The following is a 24391-nucleotide window of genomic DNA, read 5'->3' as shown; positions in this document are numbered from 1 at the left end:
TTGCTAGGCATTCAAAAACGTAACATGTACTTTTGGGTGTCAGGGAAATGTATGGTGAAAAGTACATGCTTTTCTTTAGAATGTAGTGAAGTAAAAGTTGGAAGAAAAATAAACAGTAATGTAAAGTACTAGTAATACTTTAAAATATTTTTACTGAAGTACTCCACTACTGTATTGTGTGAGTGACAAATGGCGTGCTTGCATACATGATTGTGTGTGTGTGTGTGTGTGTGTGTGTGTGTGTGTGTGTGTGTGTGTGTGTGTGTGTGTGTGTGTGTGTGTGTGTGTGTGTGTGTGTGTGTGTGTGTGTGTGTGTGTGTGTGTGTGTGTGTGTGTGTGTGTGTGTGTGGTCAGACCCATGGGAGGTGGAGAGGCGTATCGTATCAGCTCCTCACCCTGATGGATGGACTGAAGCAGAGAACTCACGTTATCGTCATGGCAGCCACCAACAGACTAACAGCATCGACCCCTGCCCTGAGACGCTTCGGTTAGAGAGACACACTCACTCACTCACTCACACACACACACACAGACACACTCACTCACTCACTCACTCACTCACTCACTCACTCACTCACTCACTCACTCACTCACTCACTCACTCACTCACTCACTCACACACACACACACACACTAGTTAGTTAACACCTGTCTCTGTGTAACTCAGGCAGGTTTGACAGAGAGATCGACATCGGCATCCCAGACTCCACTGGTAGACTGGAGATACTGCAGATTCACACCAAGAACATGAAGCTATCTGACGAGCGTGGACCTGGAGAGGGTGAGGAGAGGGGAGGGGAGGAGGGACCTGGAGAGGGTGAGGGGAGGGGGAGGGGGAGGAGAGATGAGGGAGGAGGAGGAGAGGGGAGAGATGGAGGAGAGGGGAGAGATGAGGAGGAGGGGAGGGGAGAGATGGAGGAGGGAGAGATGAGGAGGAGGAGAGGGAGGAGAGAGGAGGAGAGATGAGGAGGAGAGGGGGAGAGGAGAGAGGAGAGATGAGGAGGAGGAGGAGAGGGAGAGAGGAGGAGGAGAGGAGAGATGGAGGAGGGAGAGATGAGGGTCAAAGTAGTGCACTATATAAGGAATAGGGCTCTAGTCTAAAGTAGTGCACTATATAAGGAATAGGGCTCCTAGTCTAAAGTAGTGCACTATATAGAATAGGGTTCTGGTCTAAAGTAGTGCACTATGTAGGGAATAGGGTGCCATGACTGGGAATGTTTTGTGCCAGTGAAGTTGGGACAATAAAGTTCTACTCATTGTACTGTGCTTCCTGGTAGGTTTCCATGGATGCGCATGGCCATGTGGGGTCAGATCTGGCAGCTCTGTGTTCTGAGGCGGCTCTGCAGGCCATCAGGAAGATGACCCTGATTGACCTGGAGGACGACACCATTGATGCTGAACTGCTCAACTCACTGGCAGTTACCAACGATGACTTCAGGGTTAGTGGCAGCAGCACAGACACACACTCAACCACACACACAATATAGACCTGCTCACCTCATTGTCCATCTCCCTCTCCCCTCCCCCCTCCCTCCCTCCCTCTCTCCCTCTCCTCCCTCCGTCTCTCCCTCCCTCCCTTCATCCCTCCCTCTCCCCTCCCTCCCTCCCTCCCTCCAGTGGGCGTTGGGGCAGAGTAACCCGTCAGCTCTGAGGGAGACAGTAGTGGAGGTTCCTAATGTTAACTGGGAGGATATAGGAGGACTGGGAGAGGTCAAGAGAGAACTGCAGGAACTAGTACAGGTAACACACACACACACCTGTATCTCAACAGGTAACACACACACACCTGTATCTCAACAGGTAACACACACACCTGTATCTCAACAGGTAACACACACACACCTGTATCTCAACAGGTAACACACACACACCTGTATCTCAACAGGTAAGACACACACACCTTTATCTCAACAGGTAAGACACACACACACCTGTATCTCAACAGGTAAGACACACACACACCTGTATCTCAACAGGTAACACACACACACCTGTATCTCAACAGGTAACACACACACACGCACCTGTATCTCAACAGGTAACACACACACACGCACCTGTATCTCAACAGGTAACACACACACACACACGCACCTGTATCTCAACAGGTAACACACACACACACACCTGTATCTCAACAGGTAACACACACACACACACCTGTATCTCAACAGGTAACACACACACACACACCTGTATCTCAACGGGTAACACACACACACACACACACCTGTATCTCAACGGGTAACACACACACACACACCTGTATCTCAACGGGTAACACACACACACACACCAGTATCTCAACGGGTAACACACACACACCTGTATCTCAACAGGTAAGGATAGTCTTAACAGCTGAGTAAAGACAGTAAAGACTAGTGTCTGAAAACAGCAGTTCTGATTCAACAGGACATGGCTGATATTGTGGTCAGAGGCCAAATACCAGCCACATAGGCCTAGGTGTTGTGGGTGTGGAATAGAATGAAGGTCTCTATTGGTCAGTTTTGTCTAAGTGCTTTTCTTGACCCTCCCTCCCTCCCTCCCTCTCCTCCCTCCCTCCTCCCTCCCTCTCCTCCCTCCCTCCCTCCCTCCCAGTCTCCTCCCCCTTTCTCCCTCCCTCCACCCTCTCTCCCTCCCTCCCTCCCTCCCTCTCTTCCCAGCTCCCTCCCTCTCTCTCTCCCCCAGCCTCCCCTCCCCCTTCCTCCCTCCCTATCCTCCCCCTCTCCTACCTCCCTATCCTCCCTCCCTCTCTCCTCCCTCCCTCCCTCCCTCCCTCCCTTTTTCCTCCCTCCCTCCCTCTCTCCCTCCCTCCCTCCCCCTCTCCTCCCTCCCTCCTCCCTCCCTCCCCTCCCTCCCCCTCCCTCCCTCCCCCCTCCCTCCCTCCCTCCCTCCCCCTCTCCTCCCTCCCTCCCTCCCTCTCTCCTCTCTCTCCTCCCCTCCCTCCCTCCCTCCCTCCCTCCCTCCCTCTCTCTCCTCCCCCTTTCTCCCTCCCTCCCCTCCCTCCCTCCCTCTCCCCCCCCCTCCCTCCCTCCCTAACTCCCCCTCTCCTCCCTCCCTATCCTCCCCCTCCCTACCTCCCTATCCTCCCTCCCTCTCTCCTCCCTCCCTCCCTCCCTCCCTCCCTCCTCCCTCCCTCCTTCCCTCCCTCCCTCTCTCTCCTCCCCCCCCCTCCCTCCCTATCCTCCCTCCTCTCTCCTCCCCTCCCCCTCCCTATCCTCCCCCTCCCTACCTCCCTATCCTCCCTCCCTCCCTCTCTCTCCTCCTCCCTCCCCCTCCCCCCTCCCTATCCTCCCCCTCTCCTACCTCCCTATCCTCCCTCCCTCTCTCCTCCCTCCCTCCCTCTCCTCCTCCCTCCCTCTCCTCCTCCCTCCCTCCCTCTCCCTCCCTCTCTCTCTCCTCCCCCTCTCCTACCTCCCTATCCTCCCTCCCTCTCTCTCTCCCTCCCTCCCTCCCTCTCCTCCTCCCTCCTCTCCTCTCTCCCTCCCTCCCTCCCTCCCTCCCTCTCTCTCCTCCCCCTTTCTCCCTCCCTCCCTCCTCCCTCTCTCTCCTCCCTCCTCCCTCCCTCCCTAACTCCCCCTCTCCTCCCTCCCTATCCTCCCCCTCTCCTACCTCCCTATCCTCCCTCCCTCTCTCCTCCCTCCCTCCCTCCCTCCCTCCTCTCTCTCCTCCCCCTCCCCCTCCCTCCCTCCCTCTCTCTCCTCTTCCCTCCCCCTCCCTATCCTCCCCCTCTCCTACCTCCCTATCCTCCCTCCCTCTCTCTCTCCTCCCTCCCTCCCTCCCTCTCTCTCCTCCTCCCTCCCCCTCTCTCCTCCCTCCCTATCCTCCCCCTCTCCCTACCTCCCTATCCTCCCTCCCTCTCTCCTCCCTCCCTCCCTCCCTCCCCCTCCTCCTCCCTCCCTCTCTCCTCCCTCCCTCCCTCCCCTCCCCTCCCTCCCTCCCTCCCTCTCTCCTCCCTCCCCCCTCTCTCCCCCTCTCCTCCCTCCCTCCTTCTCTCTCCCCCTCTCCTCCCTCCCTCCTTCTCTCTCCTCCCCCTCTCCTCCCTCCCTCCTTCTCTCTCCTCCCCTCTCCTCCCTCCCTCCTCCTCTCTCCTCCCCCTCTCCTCCCTCCCTCCTTCTCTCTCCTCCCCTCTCTCCTCCCTCCCTCCCCCTCTCCCCCTCTCCTCCCTCCCTCCTTCTCTCTCCCCCTCTCCTCCCTCCCTCCTCCCTCCCTCCCTCCCTCCCCCCTCTCTCCCAGTACCCGGTGGAGTACCCAGATAAGTTCCTGAAGTTCGGTATGACCCCGTCACGAGGAGTGTTATTCTATGGACCCCCAGGTCAGAGCACACACACACACACACACACACACACACACACACACACACACACACACACACACACACACACACACACACACACACACACACACACACACACACACACACACACCCTGTCTCTCTCTCTTCCCAGGCTGTGGAAAGACCCTGCTAGCCAAGGCGATTGCTAACGAGTGCCAGGCCAACTTCATCTCCATCAAGGGACCTGAACTGCTCACCATGTGGTTCGGCGAGTCAGAGGCTAATGTCAGGGACGTCTTCGACAAGGTACCACATAGCAGTGACATAGCCTGATGTAGCAGTGACATAGCCTGACATAGCAATGACATAGCCTGACGTAGCAGTGGCATAGCCTGATGTAGCAATGACATAGCCTGACATAGCAGTGGCATAGCCTGACATAGCAGTGGCATAGCTTGACATAGCAGTGGCATAGCCTGACGTAGCAATGACATAGCCTGACGTAGCAATGACAGCCTGACGTAGCAATGACATAGCCTGACGTAGCAATGACATAGCCTGACGTAGCAGTGGCAAAGCAGTGACATAGCCTGATGTAGCAGTGACATAGCTGTAACATAGCCTGACATAGCAGTGACATAGCAGTGGCATAGCTTGATGTAGCAGTGGCATAGCCTGACATAGCAGTGACATAGCCTGACATAGCAGTGGCATAGCTTGACGTAGCAGTGGCATAGCCTGACGTAGCAATGACATAGCCTGACGTAGCAATGACATAGCCTGACGTAGCAATGACATAGCCTGACGTAGCAATGACATAGCCTGACGTAGCAATGACATAGCCTGACTTAGCAGTGGCAAAGCAGTGACATAGCCTGACATAGCAGTGGCATAGCTTGACGTAGCAGTGGCATAGCCTGACATAGCAGTGACATAGCCTGACATAGCAGTGGCATAGCTTGACGTAGCAGTGGCATAGCCTGACGTAGCAATGACATAGCCTGACGTAGCAATGACATAGCCTGACGTAGCAGTGACATAGCCTGACGTAGCAGTGACATAGCCTGACGTAGCAGTGGCATAGCCTGACGTAGCAGTGGCATAGCCTGACGTAGCAGTGGCATAGCCTGACGTAGCAGTGGCATAGCCTGACATAGCAGTGACATAGCAGTGACATAGCAGTGGCATAGCTTGACATAGCAGTGGCATAGCCTGACGTAGCAGTGACATAGCTTGACGTAGCAGTGACATAGCCTGACATAGCTTGACGTATCAGTGACATAGCCTGATATAGCAGTGACATAGCCTGACATAGCAGTGACATATCCATGTGGTTTGGAGAGACAGAAACCAACATCAAGGACATCATCGACGATTATGTGGACTGACATAATAGTGACATACATCTTCTAGACAAATACATTCCTGACCTCTGACCTCTATCATCTGACCTCCGGCCAGACAGGTGCCATCCTGCATCCTGTTCTTTCCTAACCTCCTATTCCCTGATCTCTGACCTCTAACCCCAGGCCAGACAGGCGGCCCCCTGCATCCTGTTCTTTGACGAGCTGGACTCCATTGCCAAGTCCAGAGGGGGCGGAGCCGGGGACGCAGGGGGCGCGGCCGACAGGGTCATCAACCAGATCCTCACGGAGATGGACGGAATGTCCAACAAGAAGAATGTCTTTATTATAGGAGCTACCAACAGGTAGAGGGGTGTGGGGGGGGTCTTTATTATAGGACCTACCAACAGGTAGAGGGGTGTGGGGGGTCTTTATTATAGGAGCTACCAACAGGTAGAGGGGTGTGGTGGGGTCTTTATTATAGGAGCTACCAACAGGTAGAGGGGTGTGGTGGGGTCTTTATTATAGGAGCTACCAACAGGTAGAGGGGTGTGGTGGGGTCTTTATTATAGGAGCTACCAACAGGTAGAGGGGTGTGGGGGGTCTTTATTATAGGAGCTACTAACAGGTAGAGGGGTGGGGGGTCTTTATTATAGGAGCTACTAACAGGTAGAGGGGTGTGGGGGGTCTTTATTATAGGAGCTACCAACAGGTAGAGGGGTGTGGGGGGTCTTTATTATAGGAGCTACTAACAGGTAGAGGGGTGGTGGGGTCTTTATTATAGGAGCTACCAACAGGTAGAGGGGTGTGGTGGGGTCTTTATTATAGGAGCTACCAACAGGTAGAGGGGTGTGGTGGGGTCTTTATTATAGGAGCTACCAACAGGTAGAGGGGTGTGGTGGGGGTCTTTATTATAGGAGCTACCAACAGGTAGAGGGGTGTGGTGGGGTCTTTATTATAGGAGCTACCAACAGGTAGAGGGGTGTGGTGGGGTCTTTATTATAGGAGCTACTAACAGGTAGAGGGGTGTGGGGGGGGATCTTTATTATAGGAGCTACTAACAGGTAGAGGGGTGTGGGGGGTCTTTATTATAGGAGCTACCAACAGGTAGAGGGGTGTGGGGGGATCTTTATTATAGGAGCTACTAACAGGTAGAGGGGTGTGGGGGGATCTTTATTATAGGAGCTACCAGCAGGTAGAGGGGTGTGGGGGGGGGGGGGGTTTTATTATAGGAGCTACTAACAGGTAGAGGGGTGTGGGGGGGTCTTTATTATAGGAGCTACTAACAGGTAGAGGGGTGTGGGGGGGATCTTTATTATAGGAGCTACTAACAGGTAGAGGGGTGTGGGGGGGTCTTTATTATAGGAGCTACTAACAGGTAGAGGGGTGTGGGGGGTCTTTATTATAGGAGCTACCAACAGGTAGAGGGGTGTGGGGGGGTCTTTATTATAGGAGCTACTAACAGGTAGAGGGGTGTGGGGGGTCTTTATTATAGGAGCTACTAACAGGTAGAGGGGTGTGGGGGGGTCTTTATTATAGGAGCTACTAACAGGTAGAGGGGTGTGGGGGGTCTTTATTATAGGAGCTACCAACAGGTAGAGGGGTGTGGGGGTCTTTATTATAGGAGCTACTAACAGGTAGAGGGGTGTGGGGGGTCTTTATTATAGGAGCTACTAACAGGTAGAGGGGTGTGGGGGGTCTTTATTATAGGAGCTACCAACAGGTAGAGGGGTGTGGGGGGGTCTTTATTATAGGAGCTACTAACAGGTAGAGGGGTGTGGGGGGTCTTTATTATAGGAGCTACCAACAGGTAGAGGGGTGTGGGGGGTTAGGAGCTACTAACAGGTAGAGGGGTGTGGGGGTCTTTATTATAGGAGCTACTAACAGGTAGAGGGGTGTGGGGGGGTCTTTATTATAGGAGCTACTAACAGGTAGAGGGGTGTGGGGGGGGTCTTTATTATAGGAGCTACTAACAGGTAGAGGGGTGTGGGGGTCTTTATTATAGGAGCTACCAACAGGTAGAGGGGTGTGGGGGGTCTTTATTATAGGAGCTACTAACAGGTAGAGGGGTGTGGGGGGTCTTTATTATAGGAGCTACCAACAGGTAGAGGGGTGTGGGGGGTCTTTATTATAGGAGCTACTAACAGGTAGAGGGGTGTGGGGGGGTCTTTATTATAGGAGCTACCAACAGGTAGAGGGGTGTGGGGGTCTTTATTATAGGAGCTACTAACAGGTAGAGGGGTGTGGGGGGTCTTTATTATAGGAGCTACTAACAGGTAGAGGGGTGTGGGGGGTCTTTATTATAGGAGCTACTAACAGGTAGAGGGGTGTGGGGGGTCTTTATTATAGGAGCTACCAACAGGTAGAGGGGTGTGGGGGTCTTTATTATAGGAGCTACTAACAGGTAGAGGGGTGTGGGGGGTCTTTATTATAGGAGCTACTAACAGGTAGAGGGGTGTGGGGGGTCTTTATTATAGGAGCTACTAACAGGTAGAGGGGTGTGGGGGTCTTTATTATAGGAGCTACTAACAGGTAGAGGGGTGTGGGGGGGGGATCTTTATTATAGGAGCTACTAACAGGTAGAGGGGTGTGGGGGGTCTTTATTATAGGAGCTACTAACAGGTAGAGGGGTGTGGGGGGTCTTTATTATAGGAGCTACCAACAGGTAGAGGGGTGTGGGGGGTCTTTATTATAGGAGCTACTAACAGGTAGAGGGGTGTGGGGGGTCTTTATTATAGGAGCTACCAACAGGTAGAGGGGTGTGGGGGGGGTCTTTATTATAGGAGCTACTAACAGGTAGAGGGGTGTGGGGGGTCTTTATTATAGGAGCTACCAACAGGTAGAGGGGTGTGGGGGGTCTTTATTATAGGAGCTACCAACAGGTAGAGGGGTGTGGGGGTCTTTATTATAGGAGCTACTAACAGGTAGAGGGGTGTGGGGGGTCTTTATTATAGGAGCTACCAACAGGTAGAGGGGTGTGGGGGGTCTTTATTATAGGAGCTACTAACAGGTAGAGGGGTGTGGGGGGGTCTTTATTATAGGAGCTACCAACAGGTAGAGGGGTGTGGGGGGTCTTTATTATAGGAGCTACTAACAGGTAGAGGGGTGTGGGGGGTCTTTATTATAGGAGCTACCAACAGGTAGAGGGGTGTGGGGGGTCTTTATTATAGGAGCTACTAACAGGTAGAGGGGTGTGGGGGGTCTTTATTATAGGAGCTACTAACAGGTAGAGGGGTGTGGGGGGTCTTTATTATAGGAGCTACTAACAGGTAGAGGGGTGTGGGGGGTCTTTATTATAGGAGCTACTAACAGGTAGAGGGGTGTGGGGGTCTTTATTATAGGAGCTACTAACAGGTAGAGGGGTGTGGGGGGGTCTTTATTATAGGAGCTACTAACAGGTAGAGGGGTGTGGGGGGTCTTTATTATAGGAGCTACCAACAGGTAGAGGGGTGTGGGGGGTCTTTATTATAGGAGCTACTAACAGGTAGAGGGGTGTGGGGGGTCTTTATTATAGGAGCTACCAACAGGTAGAGGGGTGTGGGGGGGTCTTTATTATAGGAGCTACTAACAGGTAGAGGGGTGTGGGGGGTCTTTATTATAGGAGCTACTAACAGGTAGAGGGGTGTGGGGGGTCTTTATTATAGGAGCTACCAACAGGTAGAGGGGTGTGGGGGGTCTTTATTATAGGAGCTACTAACAGGTAGAGGGGTGTGGGGGGTCTTTATTATAGGAGCTACCAACAGGTAGAGGGGTGTGGGGGTCTTTATTATAGGAGCTACCAACAGGTAGAGGGGTGTGGGGGGGGGTCTTTATTATAGGAGCTACCAACAGGTAGAGGGGTGTGGTGGGGTCTTTATTATAGGAGCTACTAACAGGTAGAGGGGTGTGGGGGGTCTTTATTATAGGAGCTACCAACAGGTAGAGGGGTGTGGGGGGGTCTTTATTATAGGAGCTACTAACAGGTAGAGGGGTGTGGGGGTCTTTATTATAGGAGCTACTAACAGGTAGAGGGGTGTGGGGGGTCTTTATTATAGGAGCTACTAACAGGTAGAGGGGTGTGGGGGGGTCTTTATTATAGGAGCTACTAACAGGTAGAGGGGTGTGGGGGGTCTTTATTATAGGAGCTACTAACAGGTAGAGGGGTGTGGGGGGTCTTTATTATAGGAGCTACTAACAGGTAGAGGGGTGTGGGGGGGTCTTTATTATAGGAGCTACTAACAGGTAGAGGGGTGTGGTGGGGTCTTTATTATAGGAGCTACTAACAGGTAGAGGGGTGTGGGGGGTCTTTATTATAGGAGCTACCAACAGGTAGAGGGGTGTGGGGGGGGGTCTTTATTATAGGAGCTACTAACAGGTAGAGGGGTGTGGGGGGTCTTTATTATAGGAGCTACCAACAGGTAGAGGGGTGTGGGGGGGTCTTTATTATAGGAGCTACTAACAGGTAGAGGGGTGTGGGGGGTCTTTATTATAGGAGCTACTAACAGGTAGAGGGGTGTGGGGGGGTCTTTATTATAGGAGCTACTAACAGGTAGAGGGGTGTGGGGGTCTTTATTATAGGAGCTACTAACAGGTAGAGGGGTGTGGGGGGTCTTTATTATAGGAGCTACTAACAGGTAGAGGGGTGTGGGGGGTCTTTATTATAGGAGCTACCAACAGGTAGAGGGGTGTGGGGGGGTCTTTATTATAGGAGCTACTAACAGGTAGGGGGTAGAGGGGTGTGGTGGGGTCTTTATTATAGGAGCTACTAACAGGTAGAGGGGTGTGGGGGGTCTTTATTATAGGAGCTACCAACAGGTAGAGGGGTGTGGGGGGTCTTTATTATAGGAGCTACTAACAGGTAGAGGGGTGTGGGGGGTCTTTATTATAGGAGCTACTAACAGGTAGAGGGGTGTGGGGGTCTTTATTATAGGAGCTACCAACAGGTAGAGGGGTGTGGGGGGTCTTTATTATAGGAGCTACTAACAGGTAGAGGGGTGTGGGGGGTCTTTATTATAGGAGCTACCAACAGGTAGAGGGGTGGGGGGGTCTTTATTATAGGAGCTACTAACAGGTAGAGGGGTGTGGGGGGTCTTTATTATAGGAGCTACCAACAGGTAGAGGGGTGTGGTGGGGTCTTTATTATAGGAGCTACTAACAGGTAGAGGGGTGTGGGGGGGGGTCTTTATTATAGGAGCTACTAACAGTTAGAGGGGTGTGGTGGTGGTGGGGGGTTCTTTATTACAGGAGCTACCAACAGGTAGAGGGGGAGGGGGGTCTTTATTATAGGGTCTTTATTATAGGAGCTACCAACAGGTAGAGGGTCCTCCAGACCTGATATAATAGACTGTTATCCTCCCCCTCCAGACCTGATATAATAGACTCTGCTATCCTCCCCCTCCAGACCTGATATAATAGACTCTGCTATCCTCCCCTGATATAATAGACTCCAGACCTGATATAATAGACTCTGCTATCCTCCCCCTCCAGACCTGATATAATAGACTCTGCTATCCTCCCCCTCCAGACCTGATATAATAGACTCTGTTATCCTCCAGACCTGATATAATAGACTCTGCTATCCTCCCCCCAGACCTGATATAATAGACTCTGCTATCCTCCCCCTCCAGACCTGATATAATAGACTCTGCTATCCTCCCCCTCCAGACCTGATATAATAGACTCTGCTATCCTCCCCCTCCAGACCTGATATAATAGACTCTGCTTATCCTCCAGACCTGATATAATAGACTCTGCTATCCTCCCCTCCAGACCTGATATAATAGACTCTGTTATCCTCCAGACCTGATATAATAGACTCTGCTATCCTCCCCCTCCAGACCTGATATAATAGACTCTGCTATCCTCCCCCTCCAGACCTGATATAATAGACTCTGCTATCCTCCCCCTCCAGACCTGATATAATAGACTCTGCTATCCTCCCCTCCAGACCTGATATAATAGACTCTGCTATCCTCCCCCTCCAGACCTGATATAATAGACTCTGCCTCCCCCTCCAGACCTGATATAATAGACTCTGCTATCCTCCCCTCCAGACCTGATATAATAGACTCTGCTATCCTCCCCTGATATAATAGACTCTGTTATCCTCCAGACCTGATATAATAGACTCTGCTATCCTCCCCCTCCAGACCTGATATAATAGACTCTGCTATCCTCCAGACCTGATATAATAGACTCTGCTATCCTCCAGACCTGATATAATAGACTCTGTTATCCTCCAGACCTGATATAATAGACTCTGCTATCCTCCCCCTCCAGACCTGATATAATAGACTCTGCTATCCTCCAGACCTGATATAATAGACTCTGCTATCCTCCAGACCTGAGACTCTGATCCTCCAGACCTGATATAATAGACTCTGCTATCCTCCCCTCCAGACCTGATATAATAGACTCTGCTATCCTCCCCCTCCAGACCTGATATAATAGACTCTGCTATCCTCCCCTCCAGACCTGATATAATAGACTCTGTTATCCTCCCCCTCCAGACCTGATATAATAGACTCTGCTATCCTCCCCCCTCCAGACCTGATATAATAGACTCTGTTATCCTATCTCTCCCCCCCCTCCAGACCTGATATAATAGACTCTGTTATCCTCCAGACCTGATATAATAGACTCTGTTATCCTCCCCCTCCAGACCTGATATAATAGACTCTGCTATCCTCCCCCTCCAGACCTGATATAATAGACTCTGCTATCCTCCAGACCTGATATAATAGACTCTGCTATCCTCCAGACCTGATATAATAGACTCTGCTATCCTCCCCCTCCAGACCTGATATAATAGACTCTGCTATCTCTGATATAATAGACTCTGCTATCCTCCCCCTCCAGACCTGATATAATAGACTCTGCTATCCTCCCCTGATATAATAGACTCTGCTAGACCTGATATAATAGACTCTGCTATCCTCCCCCTCCAGACCTGATATAATAGACTCTGCTATCCTCCCCCTCCAGACCTGATATAATAGACTCTGCTATCCTCCCCTCCAGACCTGATATAATAGACTCTGCTATCCTCCCCTCCAGACCTCTCTGCTAGACCTGATATAATAGACTCTGCTATCCTCCAGACCTGATATAATAGACTCTGCTATCCTCCCCTCAGACCTGATATAATAGACTCTGCTATCCTCCAGACCTGATATAATAGACTCTGCTATCCTCCCCTCCAGACCTGATATAATAGACTCTGTTATCCTCCCCCTCCAGACCTGATATAATAGACTCTGCTATCCTCCCCCTCCAGACCTGATATAATAGACTCTGCTATCCTCCAGACCTGATATAATAGACTCTGCTATCCTCCAGACCTGATATAATAGACTCTGCTATCCTCCAGACCTGATATAATAGACTCTGCTATCCTCCCCTCCAGACCTGATATAATAGACTCTGCTATCCTCCAGACCTGATATAATAGACTCTGTTATCCTCCCCTCCAGACCTGATATAATAGACTCTGCTATCCTCCCCCTCCAGACCTGATATAATAGACTCTGCTATCCTCCAGACCTGATATAATAGACTCTGCTATCCTCCAGACCTGATATAATAGACTCTGCTATCCTCCCCCTCCAGACCTGATATAATAGACTCTGCTATCCTCCAGACCTGATATAATAGACTCTGCTATCCTCCCCCTCCAGACCTGATATAATAGACTCTGTTATCCTCCAGACCTGATATAATAGACTCTGCTATCCTCCCCCTCCAGACCTGATATAATAGACTCTGCTATCCTCCAGACCTGATATAATAGACTCTGCTATCCTCCAGACCTGATATAATAGACTCTGCTATCCTCCCCCCTCCAGACCTGATATAATAGACTCTGCTATCCTCCCCCTCCAGACCTGATATAATAGACTCTGCTATCCTCCCCCTCCAGACCTGATATAATAGACTCTGTTATCCTCCAGACCTGATATAATAGACTCTGCTATCCTCCCCCTCCAGACCTGATATAATAGACTCTGCTATCCTCCCCCTCCAGACCTGATATAATAGACTCTGCTATCCTCCCCCTCCAGACCTGATATAATAGACTCTGCTATCCTCCCCCTCAGACCTGATATAATAGACTCTGTTATCCTCCCTCCAGACCTGATATAATAGACTCTGTTATCCTCCAGACCTGATATAATAGACTCTGCTATCCTCCCCCTCCAGACCTGATATAATAGACTCTGTTATCCTCCCCTCCAGACCTGATATAATAGACTCTGCTATCCTCCCCTCCAGACCTGATATAATAGACTCTGCTATCCTCCCCTCCAGACCTGATATAATAGACTCTTTATCCTCCCCTCCAGACCTGATATAATAGACTCTGTTATCCTCCAGAGCTCTGCTATCCTCCCCCTCCAGACCTGATATAATAGACTCTGCTATCCCCTCCAGACCTGATATAATAGACTCTGTTATCCTCCCCCTCCAGACCTGATATAATAGACTCTGTTATCCTCCCCCTCCAGACCTGATATAATAGACTCTGCTATCCTCCCCCTCAGACCTGATATAATAGACTCTGTTATCCTCCCCCTCCAGACCTGATATAATAGACTCTGCTATCCTCCCCTCCAGACCTGATATAATAGACTCTGCTATCCTCCCCTCCAGACCTGATATAATAGACTCTGCTATCCTCCTCAGACCTGATATAATAGACTCTGCTATCCTCCCCCTCCAGACCTGATATAATAGACTCTGCTATCCTCCCCCTCCAGACCTGATATAATAGACTCTGTTATCCTCCAGACCTGATATAATAGACTCTGTTATCCTCCCCTCCAGACCTGATATAATAGACTCTGTTATCCTCCAGACCTGATATAATAGACTCTGCTATCCTCCCCCTCCAGACCTGATATAATAGACTCTGTTATCCTCCCCCTCCAGACCTGATATAATAGACTCTGCTATCCTCCCCCTCCAGACCTGATATAATAGACTCTGTTATCCTCCCCCCTCCAGACCTGATATAATAGACTCTGCTATCCTCCCCCTCCAGACCTGATATAATAGACTCTGCTATCCTCCAGACCTGATATAATAGACTCTGCTATCCTCCAGACCTGATATAATAGACTCTGCTATCCTCCAGACCTGATATAATAGACTCTGCTATCCTCCAGACCTGATATAATAGACTCTGCTATCCTCCCCCAGACCTGATATAATAGACTGTTATCCTCCCCCTCCCAGACCTGATATAATAGACTCTGCTATCCTCCCCCTCCAGACCTGATATAATAGACTCTGTTATCCTCCAGACCTGATATAATAGACTCTGCTATCCTCCCCCTCCAGACCTGATATAATAGACTCTGTTATCCTCCCCTCCAGACCTGATATAATAGACTCTGCTATCCTCCCCTCCAGACCTGATATAATAGACTCTGCTATCCTCCCCCTCCAGACCTGATATAATAGACTCTGCTATCCTCCCCTCCAGACCTGATATAATAGACTCTGTTATCCTCCCCTCCAGACCTGATATAATAGACTCTGCTATCCTCCCCCTCCAGACCTGATATAATAGACTCTGTTATCCTCCAGACCTGATATAATAGACTCTGCTATCCTCCCCCTCCAGACCTGATATAATAGACTCTGCTATCCTCCCCTCCAGACCTGATATAATAGACTCTGATCCTCCAGACCTGATATAATAGACTCTGCTATCCTCCCCCTCCAGACCTGATATAATAGACTCTGCTATCCTCCCCCTCCAGACCTGATATAATAGACTCTGCTATCCTCCTCCAGACCTGATATAATAGACTCTGTTATCCTCCAGACCTGATATAATAGACTCTGCTATCCTCCCCTCCAGACCTGATATAATAGACTCTGCTATCCTCCCCCTCCAGACCTGATATAATAGACTCTGCTATCCTCCCCCTCCAGACCTGATATAATAGACTCTGCTATCCTCCCCTCCAGACCTGATATAATAGACTCTGCTATCCTCCAGACCTGATATAATAGACTCTGCTATCCTCCCCTCCAGACCTGATATAATAGACTCTGCTATCCCTCCAGACCTGATATAATAGACTCTGCTATCCTCCCCCTCCAGACCTGATATAATCAGACTCTGATATAATAGACTCCTCCTCCCTCCAGACCTGATATAATAGACTCTGTTATCCTCCCCTCCAGACCTGATATAATAGACTCTGCTATCCTCCAGACCTGATATAATAGACTCTGCTATCCTCCCCCTCCAGACCTGATATAATAGACTCTGCTATCCTCCCCTCCAGACCTGATATAATAGACTCTGCTATCCTCCCCCTCCAGACCTGATATAATAGACTCTGCTATCCTCCAGACCTGATATAATAGACTCTGCTATCCTCCAGACCTGATATAATAGACTCTGCTATCCTCCAGACCTGATATAATAGACTCTGCTATCCTCCAGACCTGATATAATAGACTCTGCTATCCTCCCCCCTCCAGACCTGATATAATAGACTCTGCTATCCTCCCCCTCCAGACCTGATATAATAGACTCTGCTATCCTCCCTCCAGACCTGATATAATAGACTCTGCTATCCTCCCCCCCAGACCTGATATAATAGACTCTGCTATCCTCCCCCCTCCAGACCTGATATAATAGACTCTGCTATCCTCCCCCTCCAGACCTGATATAATAGACTCTGCTATCCTCCCCCTCCAGACCTGATATAATAGACTCTGCTATCCTCCAGACCTGATATAATAGACTCTGCTATCCTCCCCCCTCCAGACCTGATATAATAGACTCTGCTATCCTCCCCCTCCAGACCTGATATAATAGACTCTGCTATCCTCCCCCTCCAGACCTGATATAATAGACTCTGCTATCCTCCGTCCAGGGAGGCTGGATCAGCTCATCTACATCCCTCTACCAGACACAGCCTCCCGTACCGCCATCCTCAACGCAAACCTACGCAAGTCCCCCATCGCCAGAGTCAGTACACACACACATAGACACACACATAGACAGAGACACACACACATAGACACACACATAGACACACACATAGACACACATAGACACACATAGACACACACATAGACACACACAGACACACACATAGACACACACAGACACACATAGACACACACAGACACACATAGATACACACACAGACACACATAGACACACACATAGACACACACAGACACACATAGACACACACACACACAGACACACACAGACACACACACAGACACACACACACACAGACACACACATAGACACACACACACAGACACACACACACACACACATAGACACACACATAGACACACACACACACACACATAGACACACATAGACACACACACACATGAGACACACACACACACACACACACACACAGACACACACACACACACACACAGACACACACACACACACACACACACACACACACACACACACACACACACACACACACACACACACACACACACACACACACACACACACATAGACACACACATACACACACATAGACACACACAGACACACACACACATAGACACACACAGACACACACACACACATAGACACACACACACACACACACACACACACACACACACACACACACACACACACACACACACACACACACACACACACACTACACACATAGACACACACACACATAGACATACACACACAGACACACACACACATAGACACACACACACACACACACACACACACACACACACACACACACACACACACACACACACACACACACACACACACACACACACACACACACACACACACACACACACACATAGACACACACACACACAGACACACACAGACACACACACACACACACACATAGACACACACAAAGACACACACACACACACACACACACATATAGACACACATAGACACACACAAAGACACATAGACAGACATAGACACAGATACACACACACACATAGACACACACAAAGACACATAGACAGACATAGACACACACACATATAGACACACATAGACACACATAGACACAGACATAGACACACACACACATAGACACACACACACACACAGAGACACACATAGACACACACACACAGACACACACACACACACACATAGACACACATAGACACACACACACATAGACACACACACACATAGACACAGACACACACACACACATACACACACACACACACACACACACACACACACACACACACACACACACACACACACACACACACACACACACACACACACACACATAGACACACACATACATAGACACACACACATAGACACACCTAGACACTCACAGACACACACACACATAGACACACACACACACACACACACACACACACACACACACACACACACACACACACACACACACACACACACACACACACACACACACACACACACACACACACACACACACACACACACACACACACACACACAGACACACATAGACACACACACACACACACACACACACATAGAGACACACACACACACACACACACACACACACACATAGACACACATAGACACACACACATAGACATGCGCACACACATAGACACACACACACACACACACATAGACATACACACACATAGACACACACACATACATAGAGACACAGACACACACACACATAGACACACACACACACACACACACACACACACACACACACACACACACACATAGACACAGACACACACATAGACACACACACACATAGACACACACACATAGACACACATAGACACACACTCACATAGACACACACACACACAAAGACACACATAGACACACATAGACACAGATACACACATATAGACACACATAGACACACAAAGACACATAGACAGACATAGACACAGATACACACATATAGACACACATAGACACACACAAAGACACATAGACAGACATAGACACAGATACACACATATAGACACAGACACAGACACACACACAAAGACACACATAGACATCGACACTGTCGAAGTAATGATTTAATCGGTGTTCATAAATTCCAATGATCTTCATCTGTCTGATACCCAGAGGTTGTGAAGTTCTGGTCTTAAATAAAACACACAGAATTCCCAGCTCACAATTGATCAGGTCCCATTTTATTTGTGAGAGATCTAAAGTTTTCACAAATCCATTCCTTCTTATATCATCCTAAACTACACACACACATACACACCAACAGGGATTTTCACATGAGTCTAACCACAGTTTATAACCCCTCAACTGATTGTTCCAGGCTCCCCCAGACACCATAACCCTGGAGGAGCTCTCCCTGTCCTCTCTTATCTCCACATACATTCCTTTCTTCCTAGGTCCATGCCATAGAACCCTTCCTAACCAACAAACATTATTTAATACTACAAGAAAGACAGGGTAGACACACAGGCACACAGGCACACAGGCACACAGGCACACAGGCACACAAGCACACAGGCTCACAGACACACAGACACACAGACACACAGGCACACAGGCACACAGACACACAGACACACAGACACACGATAATAATGATGATGATAATAATAATGAACTATTTTTGTCTCCCCCCTCTCCCCTTTCTTCCTCTCTCTCTCCCCTCCCCTCTCTCCCCCCTCTCCTCTCTCTCCCCCATCCCCTCTCTCCCCTTCTCCTCTCTCTCCCCTCTCTCCACCCTCTCTCCCCTTTCTTCCTCTCTCTCTCCCCTTTCTTCCTCTCTCTCCCCCTTTCTTCCTCTCTCTCTCTCCCCCTTCTTCCTCTCTCTCTCTCCCTTTCTTCCTCTCTCTCTCTCCCCTTTCTTCCTCTCTCTCTCTCCCCTTTCTTCCTCTCTCTCTCTCCCCTTTCTTCCTCTCTCTCCCTTTCTTCCTCTCTCTCTCTCCCCTTTCTTCCTCTCTCTCTCCTCTTTCCTTTCTTTCTCCCCCTCTCCTATCTCCCCTCTCCTCTCTCCCCTCTCCTCTCTCTCCCCCTCCCCTCTCTCCCCCCCTCCCCTCTCTCCACCCTCTCCCCTCTGTCCACCCTCTCCCCTCTCTCCACCCTCCTCTCTCTCCACCCTCTCCTCTCTCTCCACCCTCTCCTCTCTCCACCCTCTCCTCTCTCTCCCCTCTCCTCTCTCTCTCCCCCCCACCCCTCTCCTCTCACAACGCCAACACCAGGATGTAGACCTGGCCTACCTGTCTGGTATCACCCAGGGTTTCAGTGGGGCAGACCTGACAGAGATCTGCCAGAGGGCCTGTAAGCTGGCCATCAGAGAGGCCATAGAGGCTGAGATCAAAGCAGAGCGCCAGAGACAGACCCACCCAGGCACCGCCATGGTGAGATGGACGGACGGACGGACGGACGGACGGACAGACAGACAGTCTGCTGTTACACCACCAACACTGCAGCTCACACACACACACACATAGTGATGATCAGACAGACAGACAGACAGACAGACAGACAGACAGACAGACAGACAGACAGACAGACAGACAGACAGACAGACAGACAGACAGACAGACAGACAGACAGACAGACAGACAGACAGACAGACAGACAGACAGACAGACAGACAGACAGACAGACAGACAGACAGACAGACAGACAGACAGACAGACAGACAGTCTGCTGTTACACCACCAACACTGCAGCACACACACACACTATAGAGATGATCAGACGGACGGACGGACACAACAGAGACAGACAGGTAGACATAGAGACAGACAGGTAGACATAGAGACAGACGGAGAGAGACAGATAGACCGACAGCCAACCCCTGCTGTTACACAACCAACACTGCATCTCACATCTCTTTCTGCCCCCCACTCTCTCTCTCTTTCTGCCCCCCACTCTCATAGAGACTCTTTCTGCCTCCCCCACTCTCTCTCTCTTTCTGCCCCTCCCCTCTCTCTGTTTCTGCCCCCCAACACTCATCTCTCTCTCTCTCCCCCCTCTGCCCCTCTCCCCTCTCTCTCTCTTTTCTGCCCCCCCCTCTCTCTCTCTTTCTGCCCCCCTCTCTCTCTCTCTTTCTGCTGCCCCCTCTCTCTCTCTTTTTCTGCCCCCCCCTCTCTCTCTCTGCCCCCCCACTTCTTTCCCTCCCCCCACTCTCTCTCTTTTTCTGCCCCTCCCCTCTCTCTCTTTTTCTGCCCCTCCCCTCTCTCTCTTTTTCTGCCCCCCCCACTCCCTTCTCTTTTCTGCCCCCCCTCTCTTTCTCTCTCTTTCTCTTCTGCCCCTCCTCTCTCTTTCTGCCCCCCCTCTCTTTCTTTCTTTCTGCCCCCCACTCTCTCTCTTTCTTTCTCTCTCTTTCTGCCCCCCACTCTCTCTCTCTTTTGCCCCCCACTCTCCCCCCCCCCACTCTCCTCCTCTGTCCAGGATGAGGACTGTGACCCTGTTCCAGAGATCAGGAAGGATCACTTTGAAGAGGCCATGAGGTTCGCCCCCTCGCCTCCGTCAGCCCCCACGATATCAGGAAGTATGAGATGTCTCGCCCCCCACACTCTTTCAGCAGAGCAGAGGCTTTGGGAACTTCAGGTATGTACTTGGACCGGATGACACACACACACACACACACACACACACACACACACACACACACACACACACACACACACACAGGAAGTATGACACACACACACACACTACACACATACACATACACAGGTACACACATACACATACACACCACACACACACACACACACACACACACACACACACACACACACACACACACACACACACACATCTACACATACACATACACATCTACACATCACACACACACACACACACACACATACACACACACACACACACACACACACACACACACACACACACACACACACACACACACACACACACACACACACACACACACACACACACACACACACATACTGTACGCTCACACTTTCATATGCAAGTATGAACACACAAACACACTTCTCGTACACTGACCTCTCTCTCTCCTCAGGTTCCCCTCTGGCTCTCAGTCCGGAGGTCAAGGGTCGGGGGCAGGGGGGCAGTTCAGAGATGAGGTAGAGGACGACCTCTACCAGTGAGAAGACTATCACCTCTACCACACCTGCCTGCATATGATGTGGAACTCTGGATCAATTAGACTGTTGTGGGAATCAAATACGGACAGAATAACTTTTAACGGCACATAATGTTTGTGCTTCTCAGCTTATCGCTGTCTTAGATGTTTCTCATAACAACTGGTACATCATAATAACTGGTACATCATAATAACTGGTACATCATAATAACTGGTACATAATAACTGGTACATCATAATAACTGGTACATCATAACAACTGGTACATCATAATAACTGGTACATCATAATAACTGATACATCATAATAACTGGTACATCATAATAACTGGTACATCATAATAACTGGTGCATCATAATAACTGGTGCATCATAATAACTGGTGCATCATAATAACTGGTACATCATAATAACTGGTGCATCATAATAACTGGTACATCATAATAACTGATACATCATAATAACTGGTACATCATAATAACTGGTACATCATAATAACTGGTACATCATAATAACTGGTACATCATAATAACTGGTACATCATAATAACTGGTACATCATAATAACTGGTGCATCATAATAACTGGTGCATCATAATAACTGGTGCATCATAATAACTGGTGCATCATAATAACTGGTACATCATAACAACTGGTACATCATAATAACTGGTACATCATAATAACTGGTACATCATAATAACTGATACATCATAATAACTGGTACATCATAATAACTGGTACATCATAATAACTGGTGCATCATAATAACTGGTACATCATAATAACTGGTGCATCATAATAACTGGTGCATCATAATAACTGGTACATCATAATAACTGGTACATCATAATAACTGGTACATCATAATAACTGGTACATCATAATAACTGGTGCATCATAATAACTGGTACATCATAATAACTGGTACATCATAATAACTGGTGCATCATAATAACTGGTGCATCATAATAACTGGTACATCATAATAACTGGTGCATCATAATAACTGGTGCATCATAATAACTGGTGCATCATAATAACTGGTACATCATAATAACTGGTGCATCATAATAACTGGTACATCATAATAACTGGTACATCATAATAACTGGTGCATCATAATAACTGGTGCATCATAATAACTGGTACATCATAATAACTGGTACATCATAATAACTGGTACATCATAATAACTGGTACATCATAATAACTGGTACATCATAATAACTGGTGCATCATAATAACTGGTGCATCATAATAACTGGTACATCATAATAACTGGTGCATCATAATAACTGGTACATCATAATAACTGGTACATCATAATAACTGGTACATCATAATAACTGGTGCATCATAATAACTGGTGCATCATAATAACTGGTACATCATAATAACTGGTGCATCATAATAACTGGTGCATCATAATAACTGGTACATCATAATAACTGGTACATCATAATAACTGGTACATAATAATAACTGGTACATCATAATAACTGATACATCATAATAACAGGTGCATCGTAATAACTGGTACATAATAACTGGTACATCATAATAACTGATACATCATAATAACTGGTGCATCATAATAACTGGTACATCATAATAACTGGTGCATCATAATAACTGATACATCATAATAACTGGTACATCATAATAACTGGTACATCATAATAACTGGTACATCATAATAACTGGTGCATCATAATAACTGGTACATAATAACTGGTACATCATAATAACTGATACATCATAATAACTGATACATCATAATAACTGGTACATAATAACTGGTGCATCATAATAACTGGTACATCATAATAACTGATACATCATAATAACTGGTACATCATAATAACTGGTACATCATAATAACTGGTACATAATAACTGGTGCATCATAATAACTGGTACATCATAATAACTGATACATCATAATAACTGGTACATCATAATAACTGGTACATCATAATAACTGGTACATCATAATAACTGGTGCATCATAATAACTGGTACATAATAACTGGTACATCATAATAACAGGTGCATTATAATAACTGGTGCATCATAATAACTGGTGCATCATAATAACTGGTGCATAATAACTGGTACATAACTGATACTTCATAATAACTGGTGCATAATAACTGGTACATAATAACTGGTGCATCATAATAACTGGTACATCATAATAACTGATGCATCATAATAACTGGTACATCATAATAACTGGTACATCATAATAACTGGTACATCATAATAACAGGTGCATCATTAACTGGTACATCATTTGTAATAATCTGGATGGTCAAATAACTGATACAATATAACTGGTGAATGAGGATGGTTGTTCATAATAACTGTTTGATCATAATAACTGGTCATAATGGAAGGACATCATAATAATCTGATAATGTAATAACACTGAGTGTTTTAACTTGTTTGTTTGTGGTTTACATCATAATAACTGATACATCATAATAACTGATACATCATAATAACTGGTACATAATAACTGGGCAAAAAGAGAGGCGGAATAACTGGTACATCATAATAACTGAGGTGGACATCATAATAACTGGTACATAATAAGGTGGTAGAGGGTAATAACTGGTACATAATAAGGTGGAATAGGGTGGGAGGTGGAAATAACTGATACATCATAATAACTG

General features: G+C 48.3%; 1 pseudogene; it reads left to right on the top strand.

The window, feature by feature from the left end:
* Positions 1-387: 387 nt before the first annotated feature.
* On the top strand, positions 388-21968 carry LOC124028506 (annotated as a pseudogene).
* The last annotated feature ends 2423 nt before the right edge of the window (positions 21969-24391 follow it).

This window comes from Oncorhynchus gorbuscha, unplaced genomic scaffold (genome assembly GCF_021184085.1).
Source record: "Oncorhynchus gorbuscha isolate QuinsamMale2020 ecotype Even-year unplaced genomic scaffold, OgorEven_v1.0 Un_scaffold_4322, whole genome shotgun sequence".
NCBI lineage: Eukaryota > Metazoa > Chordata > Actinopteri > Salmoniformes > Salmonidae > Oncorhynchus > Oncorhynchus gorbuscha.
Note: the sequence above shows the minus strand (reverse complement) of the source record. Positions and strands in the feature narration are given on the sequence as shown.